Genomic DNA, 13668 nt, shown 5'->3' with positions numbered 1-13668 from the left:
GGAGAATTTTAAACTTGCCAATCATCCCAGAAGCCATTTCGATATGATGCACAGAGAAAACTTGCCATAGCAAGAGGAGAAGTTTCAACTTGCCAATCATTCATGCTTGGATGAAATGCAAAAGCCTTAGAGGCTTTGAAGCTAGGTAGGGGTTGTTGTCACAACTGTGTTTTACCTGAAATGCTAACAGATGCAGTCATAGTCCCTATACCAAAGAGGAATGTCTTGAATCCTGTGACAACTGGCATGAATAGCCTTCTTAGATTTCCTGTTGCAAAGTTGCTGCAGTGTTGTCTGGCCAGATTTACCGAGAGTCATTTGTTGGAATCACAGTGTGGTTTCAGGCCAGGTAGAAGTTGTGAGAACATGCTGTTTTTTGTTTTTGACAGATAGTTGAACAAACTCCAGAGCATAATAGTAAACGCTTTGTTGTTTCATTGATCTCAAGATAGCTTATCATAACTTTATGACTGTGTCTGGAGAAGCACTGTACATGGACTTACAAAAGAAAGATTTGTATTGATTAACATTATCAGATCATTTCATGACCAAATGTCAGCAATGATGAGATGAACGTCAATGTGGCAAAGAAATTAAAGTTGCAAAAGGATTGAGACAGGGGGGTTTACTTGTCTATATGCATCATTTAATGTTTACATTAATTGTGTGATGAAAGAATGGAGAGAGGTAATGGGCAATAGAGGAATTTGAATCAAGTGTGGTGTAAGCAAGAGACTTGTAGAAGGACGAAGAAGGCTCTTCTAGAAATGCTATTGGAGTTGCAGTTTGTTGAAGATTCAGATTTGGTGTCAGAAAAAATCTTACTATTATTTGCTCATATTACTTGGAAGTATGGTTTGACTGTACTTTTTTGTCAAAGCAGACTTAATGGGTTGGTTTAAACCTTACACGATGAAGAGGCTGTGACATAAAGTGCTCTGGAGGCAAACTGCATTCTTCAGGCATCTGGGATTAATAGTATCATATGACATGAAACTTGACATGGAGTTATCAGAGAGACTATTGTGGGCTGGTCGGTGTTTTGGAGTTTTGGAGCTTTGAAAGAGACTACATTTTATTTAGACTTATTATGTTGCAGTTGAAGCAAGGAATACTTTCTTTGGGGCGACTGTACCAATTTTGTTGTATGGTTCCTAAATGTACAAATGAACCAATGGTTCGAAATGTACCAATTTAGTTACCACCCACCCTTTGTGGGTGGTAACTAAATGCACTATTTCAAGGCTGGCGACTTATCAAATTAGTGTCAAAGAATAATGTTCGATATCAATAAATTACAGCAAAAGTTGGATAAATAATGTCAAATGACATTCGTCGAATGGTGGGATGCCTGGAAACACGAGTAGAGGCACTAATGGCTAAGATGGTTGGGACACTTTACAAGCATGGAAGATCATTATTTGCTCCAAAAATCATGCATCATGAATCGATGGATGGCAACTTTCTCTTCGTCCAGCCCACAGAGTTAAGCTTTATCGGAGGGACAGCATAATGGAAGAGCTTAAATGATTGGAAGAAGTGCCAATTGGTTGCAGCTTACCAGAATAGCAATGGAGGGCCATTTGTACAAAGGAATCAGAGCAATCACTGAGGCAAGTGTGATGGTCGAAATAGAGAAAATTCAAAGATCAGAGGTAAACCGTGTCGGGCTATGAACCAGCAACCGTTACAGTGTATTAATTGTGGGCAATCCTTTAATACCTTTTAATCACAGTCGTGAAAGTTCAGACAGAACTGCAATAGAGGAAAATTTTGTCCTACAGGAAAATGTTTATCTGAAATTGTTCACAAGACAAAGTGACAAAAAGAGACGTACAAATAAATGGCAACCATGTTTTCGGGCAGTTTCTTCTTTTGTCAATGAACACTTTTTATTGTAATGCCATTGTAATGCCATTGTAATGCCATCATCTGAATAGATGGGCTGTTGAATGTTGATTGTAGTGTAGATGTGTTTGTTTGTGTGAGTCTAGTGACATGCTGTGACAATTTTAGAGAAACTTGAGCTGTGTTTGGTTGATGGGATGGACGAAGTTCGACTGGCAACAGTTCAGTCAGTGTTGGCTTCTGCAAAAGAGAATCTTGACTGTGTTTCAGACAGGGTGAGTTACATTAAATGCTACTTCACCATTGGAGTTTCTGTAATCATGGTATGTGTCCTGTATTAGATCTAGTACATTATTCTGTGTTTAGTGGGTTGGCTGACAATGTTATTGGTATTTTGTTTTTCAAAGGGAATTTTGTAAGGTCATATGGTTTAGTAAATGAAAGAATTTTGGGAAAGAGTTAGGGTTACTTTGATTTCTAGACTTGCAATGAGCAAGAACCATGATGTGAAGCATATTCTAGCCAATGTTGGTAGAGTACTTTTACAGCCCAAGGAGAAAGGTTGTAATGTTTTCAGAGGTCTCTGTGTTTGTGTGTCTGTGTGTCTGTGTTTGTAAACACAATATCTCGAACGGCTCAGCATATCAATATGAAATTCCAGAATATGAAGGTTTTGCCAGAATCTTGGACTAATTTGACAATGGGCACTCAAAATTAATTAATTAAGTCTCAAGGCAGTTTACCATCATCAGTGGCTGTCTCCTACAACTCCAAATCCGTGTTGCTTGAGTTGAGAAGGACGTTTTCAAGGTAGTCACTATCATTTTTCAACTATAAGCATTTTTTGTGTGTAGAGTTCCATTTGACACGTAACTCACATACAACACAGATTTTACAGTTGGCATGCGAGCTGTGCAATCCTATCATACGTAGATGGCTTCTAGTTACAGTTTGGTTTAGACCTTTAATAGTCTGGTACAGTGTACTACTCATATCATAGTCGGTATATACGAATGGCAATATATACTCATACAAGGAGTACATGCTGTGCATTTAGCATTTGATTCCATCCAACTGGGGAGGAGTGAACTGTTGTGGAACATGCCAAAGCTGACATTCTACATGTAATGGGTGCCAGGAATTTCTAGTCATTATTTGTTGATCATATTTGTTTGTCTTCAAGGAGGTTAAGGTTGTTTGTGTGATGGTGCTTCACATAATGGCTGAGGTCTAAGAGCATTTATCTGACACATTGATGGCATTTTGGAGTTATTCTTCTAGATTAACTCATGCTTGCACTACATTTAGGTGACAGTTCCAAATATCGTATTTGTCCAAATAATGGTTGGTGAGATTGACAAACAGGTACATTGATTTAGGAACAAGAGGTCTTAATGTAGTTATGAGAGTATTGCTGTTTTATGCTCTTCTTAAGTTACGCACAGGGAACTAATTAAATAACACAAGAATGAGCAGTTCACTTAGAGATTACTACTGACTCCTAATTGCATGTTAAACCACATCAACTGATGTTTGTCCATTGATGTTGGAAAAACGTTCTTTTTTGCAATTTGTTTCTGCTATTTGTTACATGGTGTGAGCTTTGCGAGGCAGCTGCACATTGAAAACACAAAGTTAGGAGATTTGGCACACCTGCATGCTATCTATTTTCTTAATTAAATAATGGTACATTAATTAGGTAATCGATTTCATGGCTTGCTGAAATAAAGTGGTAGAGGAAGAATACTTTCAGTAGTGACTTTTACGGCTTATACTTACTCTGAAACAAAATCCTGCATTTAGATGACAGAGAATGGAAACTGAAGCAAACAGGTGTTCTCAAATACGTGCTATTTATTGTCTCAAAATATACATACCATAGTTAATTGAAAACTCATTACACTAACGTGAAAGCACGTACTGTGTACAGTTCTGTGAGTCCTCAACTGTTACGTTTTATGGGTTGTCTAACAACTGCCACCATCTTCACTTTTACAGTCATTGGAAGATGGTAACACCATCTTAATTAAGGAAACTTCTGCAGGTGCTGTTGATCAATCATTGCCTTTTCAGTGGTCCAGTGACAGCACACTTCCGGCTGTTTTTTGGACATGCATAGCAGAACATCTCTCAGCCCCTGAGAGAAAACGATGCTTAGTTGTCAAAGGAGATCCGCAGGTATAATAACAGGGTTGCCACACATTTTCCATCGAAAATTTGTAGGCAAATACCGTATAACCGGTTATTTCTGTGATCATGATATTTCTGCGAATTCTGCGAATAAATCACAGAACGCACAAATAAAAATTTGCAGATATTTATGCTTATCCTCGGAGTCCTTTAGAAGTCACTGTTCAGACACATGTATACACATGTACAGTCGCGTGTCACTTATTCTACCCCCTTGGGATTGGACTCTGTTGGAAAAATGAATATGTTGGATAACTGAAGCTGTTACGAACTCAACTATGGTTCATATTATATGGCATTTTTTCCACATTAGGTATACTGAATGTAGATGTGAATGTAACGAACCAATTGTCGTATTGATCTAGAGATAAAAACTTAACTTTTCATGATTGATCGTAAATTTATATAATATGCAGTATGCATAATCTGTTATATCATCTGTCATATCATCTGTCATATCATGTCCAATGTGGCAAGCTTGACCTTTGGCATAACCAGCTTGTCGGATAAGTGAACGTTGGATAAGTGACATGCGACTGTACTTGTACATGTGTGTTCTACTAACTGTCTTCCTGGCTAGAACACAGAAATTTATTCACAGTAATTTAAAGCTTTTGTCTAAATTCTCAAATCGCAGAAATTAAGACTGCAGAATTAACCGGTTATACGGTACAAGTAACAGGGGCACATCCATTTCTAGTGTTGTCAGGACCACGTCTTCTTGTATTTTCTACTGGCAACACCAACAATTCTACAATATACATCACCTCCTGTTGTTCTCGAAACATACTTAGAACAGTTCTACATGCATACACTGAATAGAAAACTGAATGTTAATTAAACGGTAAAACATGGTTTGAGTAGGGCTGAATGTAACAATGACATAATTCCTATCCATTTGCATCTACTGAAATACATGTGATTTAAACCACGCTTCTAAATCTAAGAACAGTAAATTCTTGATTCATAGTGACATCATAAGTAAAAATTTTTATTGCTAACCCTTCGGTAAAATTCTGGATCCGCCACGGTGTGTGACCTCTGCAGCTATGGCATCACAGAATCAATTATCAACATGGTGCTCTAACCAACTGACCCATGCACGCGAAATGACTTAATGCAAAACATCTGCATTACAAAATGACTGAAATGGAAAATGAAAACTGAAATTGGCCACCATAATGTTTCTGAGCCAGCTGGGACTTGTTCAATGATCCATTTATTTGTGGCCCAAGTGAAATTTCGTAGGCAGTTTCTCCCTCTAAAAATTCACGGGCTGTGAACTTATTCGTAGGTGTGGCAACCCTGAAGTAATGTAAACTTCTTCAGCTGGTCCAGTTGTTGCTTGTCCAATGCATGATGTGAAACACACTGTAGGTTTATAACGCTAATCACAAGTAATACCGTAAAAGAAGAATGTTGCGCAGGAAGATGTTGTGCAGTTTTAAAAGGAAATTTACAAGATTTTCTTATCATGCGGAAGTAGATCACACAGTTTGGTTGCAAGGATACAATTTCTCAATACTTATACAATTAGTGCAGGTCCTTTACAATGCGTGCTGCCTCAAATGCACAAAGTTTGCAAATCATGTGCAAAGTTTGCAAGTTGTTCACTCGGAATTCTGCTAGAATAGCACTAGTTTTTCCTCGCACAACTTTCTGCTTTATGGTAGTAGGTTGTGTGTACCAACAGGTACATTATCGAACAACATCTAAACACCAGACTGAGCTTCACGTCAATGGAGAGGTGAACTGACTTCCAATCTGCCTGTTAGTTGGAGACACTTGGGTGGTGAAACAAATAATGCCATGATTGATGAAGTTCCTTTATTTACACCGCTAGCTTTGTTTATATTTCATGGCTAACTGCAACTCTCCTCAACCTTGGATGTCATGAGTCTCAGAATTTGTTGAATTCGCGACATTTGGAGCAACCTCCTCATCCTACACATATTTGAATATCACTGTTTCAGACAAACAGAGCAAATGCTGCCCCAGTACACAGCATAATCCCTTCCAGCACTGAACACAAACAGTTGACATTGCAAGGCTGCTGTCTGTTTCTATAGATGCACATTTTGACAATGTATTGTTTGAACTTTGCATACCATGAGATACCAAAAGAAATTTTTGAACTTAGTGAGAATTGGGTTGGTCGGATGACACGGCACTCACAGTTTTTTCAGTGTGGCCTTATGGGAGAAACAGCCACATATCCACATGTGCCAATTAATTGGCTTTGGTCTGTCAATTAATCAAAAGTATTAAGATTAATTTCTACTTTATCTTTGCATCAGGTGCCAGCATGGACTATTGTGGCATTGCGTGGTCTTCAATATTTGAAATGGATCAGATGGATCATAGTATTGTTCTTCTCGTATGAAATTCTTATTGACCTGAATAGAACAGGAGTTTCTTGTTAACTGTGACAATTTTATAGAGAAAGACTGAGAAGCATGATTATGGTAAGAATCTTTAAGAATTTGCCCTTTAAGAATACTAAGTAAGAACTCAATGAAGGTTGGAATTGGGTTTGGTAGACCCATGTGGACTGGTTTTGCAGTTGCTGTCATTAAAGCATTACTGGCACTTGTATGTTACTCTGAATTGAATCAGCTACCTCAAGATGTGATGTCTACCAGCTATGACGTTATCAAATGATGGCAATAAAATTGTTTCACAAGAATTTGACGTTTGTTATCTTGTGTAGAGTTACTTTAGTGGCCAGGTTGTGCTCAGTTGACTTTTTGGTTTCCTACCAAGGAACAGATAGAAGCAATTTCCTTTATGCAAAAGTGATTTACTGTTTTTATCTTTCCTTGTATTAAAACATTAGTATTTAAAAACGTTTATTCGTGTTGATTTGCATTATTTTAATTATGAAAGTATGCTATCGTGGAGTTACAGCAGAAGCTTTCTAGTAGATGTTACAAACACCAGACCAAATTATGACTCTTACCATTTTCTTCTAACAAACGTGAGACCAAGAAGCCTTTTGATTTATTGGACATGTACCAATGCTCAAATTTGTTGAACTGATAGGCAACTGTAATTCCTAGATGTACTGTATTGCTCAGAAATCACCAAAAAGCTCTATTGCTAACACACTGAAGTCTGACTCTTACTTACCAATTCTATGTGACTGTTGTCTTTAGATGGGGTCATGTGCTGCTATTTGTTGACTCAACTCAGTTAAAGAACAATTATTATACTCGTCAAATTTTGAGCAGATTGCAATAAAACAGAACAACCACGTACTTGAATGTAAAACGCCAGCTATAGGAAATTCTAGAATGCACATGCGCAGTAGAAAGATCTAGGGAGTTCTATAATTAAGTATCTAACTATGCTAATTAGTTTCCAACACTCCCACTTAATTTGCGGAGTTAGTTGTGAAATTCTTTCCATCCCATCAAAGCACGTAGCTTCTCAAACTGGCCACGAGGAATTGACTTTGTACATAAATCAGCAACTATCTCCGATGTGGGACAATACACAATATCGATAGTACCTTGTTCCAATGCATCTTGTGTGTGATGGAAGCGGGTATCAATATACTTGGTCCTAGAGTGAGCTACTGGATTTTGAGCTAGTGCAATTGCTCCTTGGTTATCTTCCTTGATGATAATCGCTTCTGCTGACATTTTTGTAGATTAGCAAACAGCTTCTGGAACCATACTGCCTCTTGTGCAGCTGTGCTCAAGGCTACGTATTCAGCCTCTGATGTGGATAGTGCAACAACAGCTTAATTGTTTTTGCTTAGCCAGGTTACTGCTCCACCAGCAAGTAGAAACACATTTCCAGTAGTTGAGTGTCTGTCATCCAGGTCACCTCCAAAATCAGCATAAGAAATCCTGTAACTGGTTTTTCATCTTTATAATACTTCAGCGCTAGATTCATTGTTTTCTTGAGGTAGCAAAATATTCTCTTCACTGCAGTTTTGTGAGCTTCTGTAGAATTAGAGCAAAATTTAGAAACTGCTTCCACTGCTTGTGCGATATCTGGGCGAGTACCTGTTGCTTCATAGAGCAGACTAAATCCATAGATTAACTGCATCAATAGGTTTGCTCATGTGATCATCCATGACTAACTTGACATTGTAATCAGCTGGAGTAGATAGTGTTAGCATCTGCAAGACCAAACTTTCTGAGTAGCAGTGCTATACTGTTGCTGATGTTGCCAAACACAATTCTGTCCAGTGGCAACATTCACTCCAAGGCAGTAGTGAAGCTCACCCATATCTTTCATTTTGAACCAGTCAGACAGGTGTTGTTTTGTTTCCAACATGACTTCTATAACATCTGTTACAAGATTTGATCATCAACATAGATTGCTATAATTACTGTGTGTTCATCAAATCGAAAGAGCACACAAAGTCAGCACTACTCTGTGTAAATTCAGCTTGCATCATAGACTCCTTTAGTGCTTGATTCCAGCATCTAGGTGTCTGCGTCAAACCATGAAGAGATTTCTTTAATCTGCAAACACAATTTTTCGTTCTGAAACTCAGTATCTATCTGGTTGTTTCATGTAGATTTCCTCATTAAGCTTTTCTACATTCATTTAATGGACAATCATATCGTTTTAAATAGCATGAGCCAAAAGAGAATGAATTGATGAAAAACACACAACAGGTGAAGAAGTTTCGTTGTCTTTGAGAGTATCCTTTATCAACCAGCCTACTCTTAAATTGTACGACATTGCCTTCTCCTTTGTATTTGACTTTGAATATCCACTTACAGCTGACTACTGTTATCCCCTGTGGAAGTTCTACCAGATCCTAGGTATCGTTCTTGATGAGCGATTGATACTCCGAATCAGTCGCCAGTTTTCATTCTCTTGCATGTGAACTACTGAGTGCTTCTTCCATTGTTTCTGGCTCAGGTATCTCTTCACATTGTAAGCATAATGCTTAACTGGCATCACTGTGTCTTCATATGCAGTCGTTGTGGCGTCTGTAGATTCAGAATATCCATAGTAGTCTGGACGTTGGATTACTTGTCTTGATCTTCGGGGTACCGCTTCTAGTTGAGATTCACTTTCAGTCATTTTATCTCCAGACACATTTAATAATTCAGGTGAGATTGAAACATCTTCATCTGCTTGTTTGAAGACCCGAAAGTCAATTTCGTTAAACACAACATCTTTTCTGGTGTCAACTTCGTCAGCACTCAAATTGATCAGTCTGTACCCTTTTGGTTTCTTGGTTTCTTGCTATAACCAATAAAGCCCTTTCTTCGAGACTTTTATCAAGTTTCTCCTTTATGTATCAGGAACATGGCAGTAGGCTGTACACCCAAATACCATAAGATGACTAAAAACGTCAGGTCTATAACCATGCTAATTTTTAAAGGGTCTCCGATGCTCTTTGTTAGCAGATGTAGCAATGCAATTCCTAAGATATGCAGCCGTTGCTATTGCTTCAGCCAAAATTTATTGGGTAGATTAGCATGTGATAGCATTGTCCAAGCTGATTCCATGAGGGTATGGTTTATTCGTTTGGCTACACCATTTTGTTGAGGTGCGTGCGGTACAGTGAGCTGATGTTTAATTCCTTTAGTAAGATATGCCTAAAAGTTTGTGATATGTACTCACCCTCATTGTCTGTCCTGAGTTTCATCATTGGCTTACCACACTTCTTTGTCAGTATTGTCTCAAACAACTTAAATTTCTTAAATACCTCTGTTTTGTGCTAAATGACCCAATCATTGCTGCCATAGATTGAATTCTGGCAGATCTTCCGACCCCATTGAATCACTTTCTTCACCAATTATAACTTTACACTTTAAGTGATATAGTTTTCCAGCTACAAAACTCATTTCTTGGAAACTTCCTGTAGGCCCTCTAATCCAGCATCTTAATTGACCGAACTGTATTGCCACTTTTTACAGCTGCTCTTACAGAGAACAAAGTGCAGGACAATCTTGGAACGTGCAATTGATTATATTACTGCTTTCTTGCTATTACTGGCCTTGAACAGCATGTTCAGTCATATAGTACCAACTCCCACTGCTTCAACAACACTACCATCACCAAAAACAGCCTTTCAGGAGTTGAGTGATTGATACCAAGTGAAGTATTCTCTTTTAGGAGTCATGTGACTAGATGCACTTGAGTCCACCAACCACTTATCTTTAGGAATTTCACCAGACACCGGGAATGCTCCCTCACCATCACAGTCTGATTCAATTTTGTCTTCAATAACTTTTGCTTGATGTTGTATTTGTCTTTTCGTTTTGAACAAATTCACTGAATATGTCCAAGCTCATCACAGTTTTAACACTTCGGAGAATTCCGCCTTTGAGCTCTTGCTAGTGCTGAATCATGTAAATCTACAGATTTCGCTTCCTGACTATTGAGCTTTCTCTCATGATAGATTAGTTGCTGCTGAACAAAATTCATAGTCAGATTATCTACACGTACTTCAAGAGCAGTGACTTCAGTGGAGAATGATGAAGGCAAACTTCCAAGAAGAGTAACTACTTGATCTTCTTTAGGAATTGGTGCATCCATTGAGTTAAGTTTGTTCGTCGGTTCTTTCATTTCCTTTAGATGGGTGTCAAATTGAATTGAATTCACTCAATTCCTTTTGAAAATACTGTTGCTTAAGAAGAGTTTATTAGAGAGAGTTTCTCTAACGAAATGCTTTAAGAGCATCCCAGGCTTCCTGTCGTTCTTCATAAGGGTTATCAGATACAATTGAGATGTACTGATCGACATAACAATAATCGAAAATGCCTTTTGTGACTTACTTTGATGCTTAGCTCGTGTTCTCCTGTTGCATTTTGCGAAAGCACAACTGATCCATTGACATACTTCCACAAGTCTTTCGCGATGCCTCAACTGGAATTTCTAGGTGATCCAGTTACCTCCATCTAACTTATCAGTAGTCCATTTTTCATCCATAGCTTACCTTGCGAGAGATCTCAACATTCTTTGTGCACACTGTCGAGTTCCGAATTCTGTTCACCCGGCACCAACTGACTCGCACTATACTTCAGTACTTGAAACTGCACAGTGGAAGCACGCTGGGTTCATAACCTGTTGACTCAACTCAGCTATAGAACAGTTCTTGTACTCATCAAAGTGTGAGCAGAATGCAACAAGAACAACCACGCACGTGGCTGTAAAACACCAGCTATAGAAAATTAATATTCTAGAATGCACATGTGCTGTAGAAAGATCTAGAGAGTTCTATAATTAAGTATCTAACTATGCTAATTAGTGTCCAACATTATTTATATCATTAATTAATTAGGTGCTATAGTGAACTTTTACTATAACTGATGCTGCAGCTGTACTTCAGTAGTATTGGTTATTGCTTCAGTGTATCATGGAACATACTGTAAAGTTTGAGAGCTTTTCCACAATTCTGTTTGTGTGGTGTTAACTCTTGTTCTAATCGGAGTGTACATCTTGTTACACATGCAAACTTTTAGATGCATGGGCAGAGACATGCACTGAAAAGAGACCTCTTTGACACAAGCCTTCTTTTTGTAATGTATACTTCAATAATTTTGCTTTTCGGACCTACACAATCGTGGTTTATAGACTAGAATTGAGCATGGTCTTGGATTTGCTTATTAAACCAAACCAAGGTGAAGACTTTAACGTACACTGTACAATGAGTGGAGCGATTTGTGGTGTACTCCGTTTATCGCGTGAGACTAAAACTCTTTACACAGTTGCTTTGTGTAATCTACAACATGAAGGCTATGATGCTTACCTATTAAAGATATCTAAAATAGAACTATGTAGGCTTAATTGGTGTAAAATGACAAATTAGCTCTTTCTATCTTTAATAGGCAGACTCGTGACATTTGTCTTACTCATTTTTAGAGTCACTGTGTCTTACTCATTTGTGACCTTATGTAATAGATGTATCTAAAATTTTACTTGTGCAACTATGTACAAAGAGTACAACTATGGCCAAATTTTTAGACACTTCACAAGTCACATATGAATCATGTTATCTGCATTTTATTGATATTGTTATAAGATATAGCTGGTTACCAACAAAATTATTTGCCAATTAATTGATCATTTACTTTCAATAAATAATGGACTCAAAAACTAAATTTAACCAACCAATAAAACAACAAGATACACAAGATCAGCCAACATAGTATTATTTTCCGGTGTCAACAATAAAACAAGTATATGTTTCAAACATCCTTCAATAGTTTTTTAGCGTAAATCAATTGAAGCAGTTGTTCTCGCTGCCATACTCTCCACAAAAGTGCAATATCTGTTTGGTGTTACCCTCTGTCACTCCTTTTGTATAATATTTATTGTCTTAATTAAGGGTGTTGCTGGTACAGGCTGACAGTGCCAAACAGCTGCTTTGAGATTCTTTCAAAGAATCGCTATGGCATTCATATCCAGAGATTGTGGGTGACCAGTCCATGGCATGTTGTTCCTCTTAAATGAATTTTTGATGATACTGAAGTGTGACAGGGGGCATTGACTTGCTGGAAGTGTAGTTCTGACCATTCCAAACAGTTCATGAGCAGATAAAAGCATGCCATCAGCAAGAGCAGCTTGATGCTTTTCAAAAGTCATTGTTTGCTTCACTTATTTCCCTCCTGCTGATGTGTGAACTAGACATGCAGTTCCTAGCTATTACTGAGCCTGAACCATAGTTCACAGTTGGAGTTATACAGCCCTCATTTATTTTTCATTGGGTTGCCTTTCTTTCAACTTTTGACATTTCCAAGTGATGGAAACAACTGAATACTGGTCTTGCCTACTAAAGAAAAACACTGCCACTGTTGCTTAGACCAGTTTTGGTGTGTCCTTGCCCAGGCATGTTTCTTGTGGTTTTATTCTGATTTGATCTATTTTTCATTGGGTTGCCTTTCTTTCAACTTTTGACATTTCCAGGTGTTAGAAACAACTGAATATTGGTCTTGCCTACTAAAGAAAAAACACTGCCACTGCCGCTTAGACCAGTTTTGGTGTGTCCTTGCCCAGGCATGTTTCTTGTGGTTTTATTCTGATTTGATCTATTTTTCATTGGGTTGCCTTTGTTTCAACTTTTGACATTTCCAGGTGTTGGAAACAACTGAATACTGGTCTTGCCTACTAAAGAAAAAACGCTGCCACTGCCGCTTAGACCAGTTTTGGTGTGTCCTTGCCCAGGCATGTTCCTTGTGGTTTTATTCTGATTTGATGAGAGACTCTATGTGGGCTCTGCAGCACTTTAAATTGTGTTGCAATAGTCTTCGACATGTAGTTGTAAAAGATGCATTGACGTTGCCATCTTCAGTTCATTGCTGGTGCAAGTCAATGGCTGTACTTTTGTTTCTGCAAACTCATCCTGTACAGAATTCTGCCATCGCAGGTTGTGGTGCTACATTGTCAATCAGAGCGGTGCTTGTTGTTTATACTGCCAGTTTACCTGAACTTTTACAGCACTCCAGCAACAGCAGACTGACCTACCAACTCTGTAGTCAATTTGGCAGCAGCTGAGGCCTTTGTGCAGCACTTAGATCCTGATTCTCTCGGCTTCAGTGCCTTTTTCCTTTTTGCCACAGTCATGTTGCAAAGGTGATGAAACCGACCCTTAACTATGCTTACGATTCCTTCTGTCTTTTGCCATTTTTGCCACACTCATGTCACAAAGTTGAT

Source organism: Corticium candelabrum, chromosome 14 (assembly GCF_963422355.1).
Source record: "Corticium candelabrum chromosome 14, ooCorCand1.1, whole genome shotgun sequence".
Lineage (NCBI taxonomy): Eukaryota > Metazoa > Porifera > Homoscleromorpha > Homosclerophorida > Plakinidae > Corticium > Corticium candelabrum.
This window is presented reverse-complemented; position numbering follows the sequence as displayed.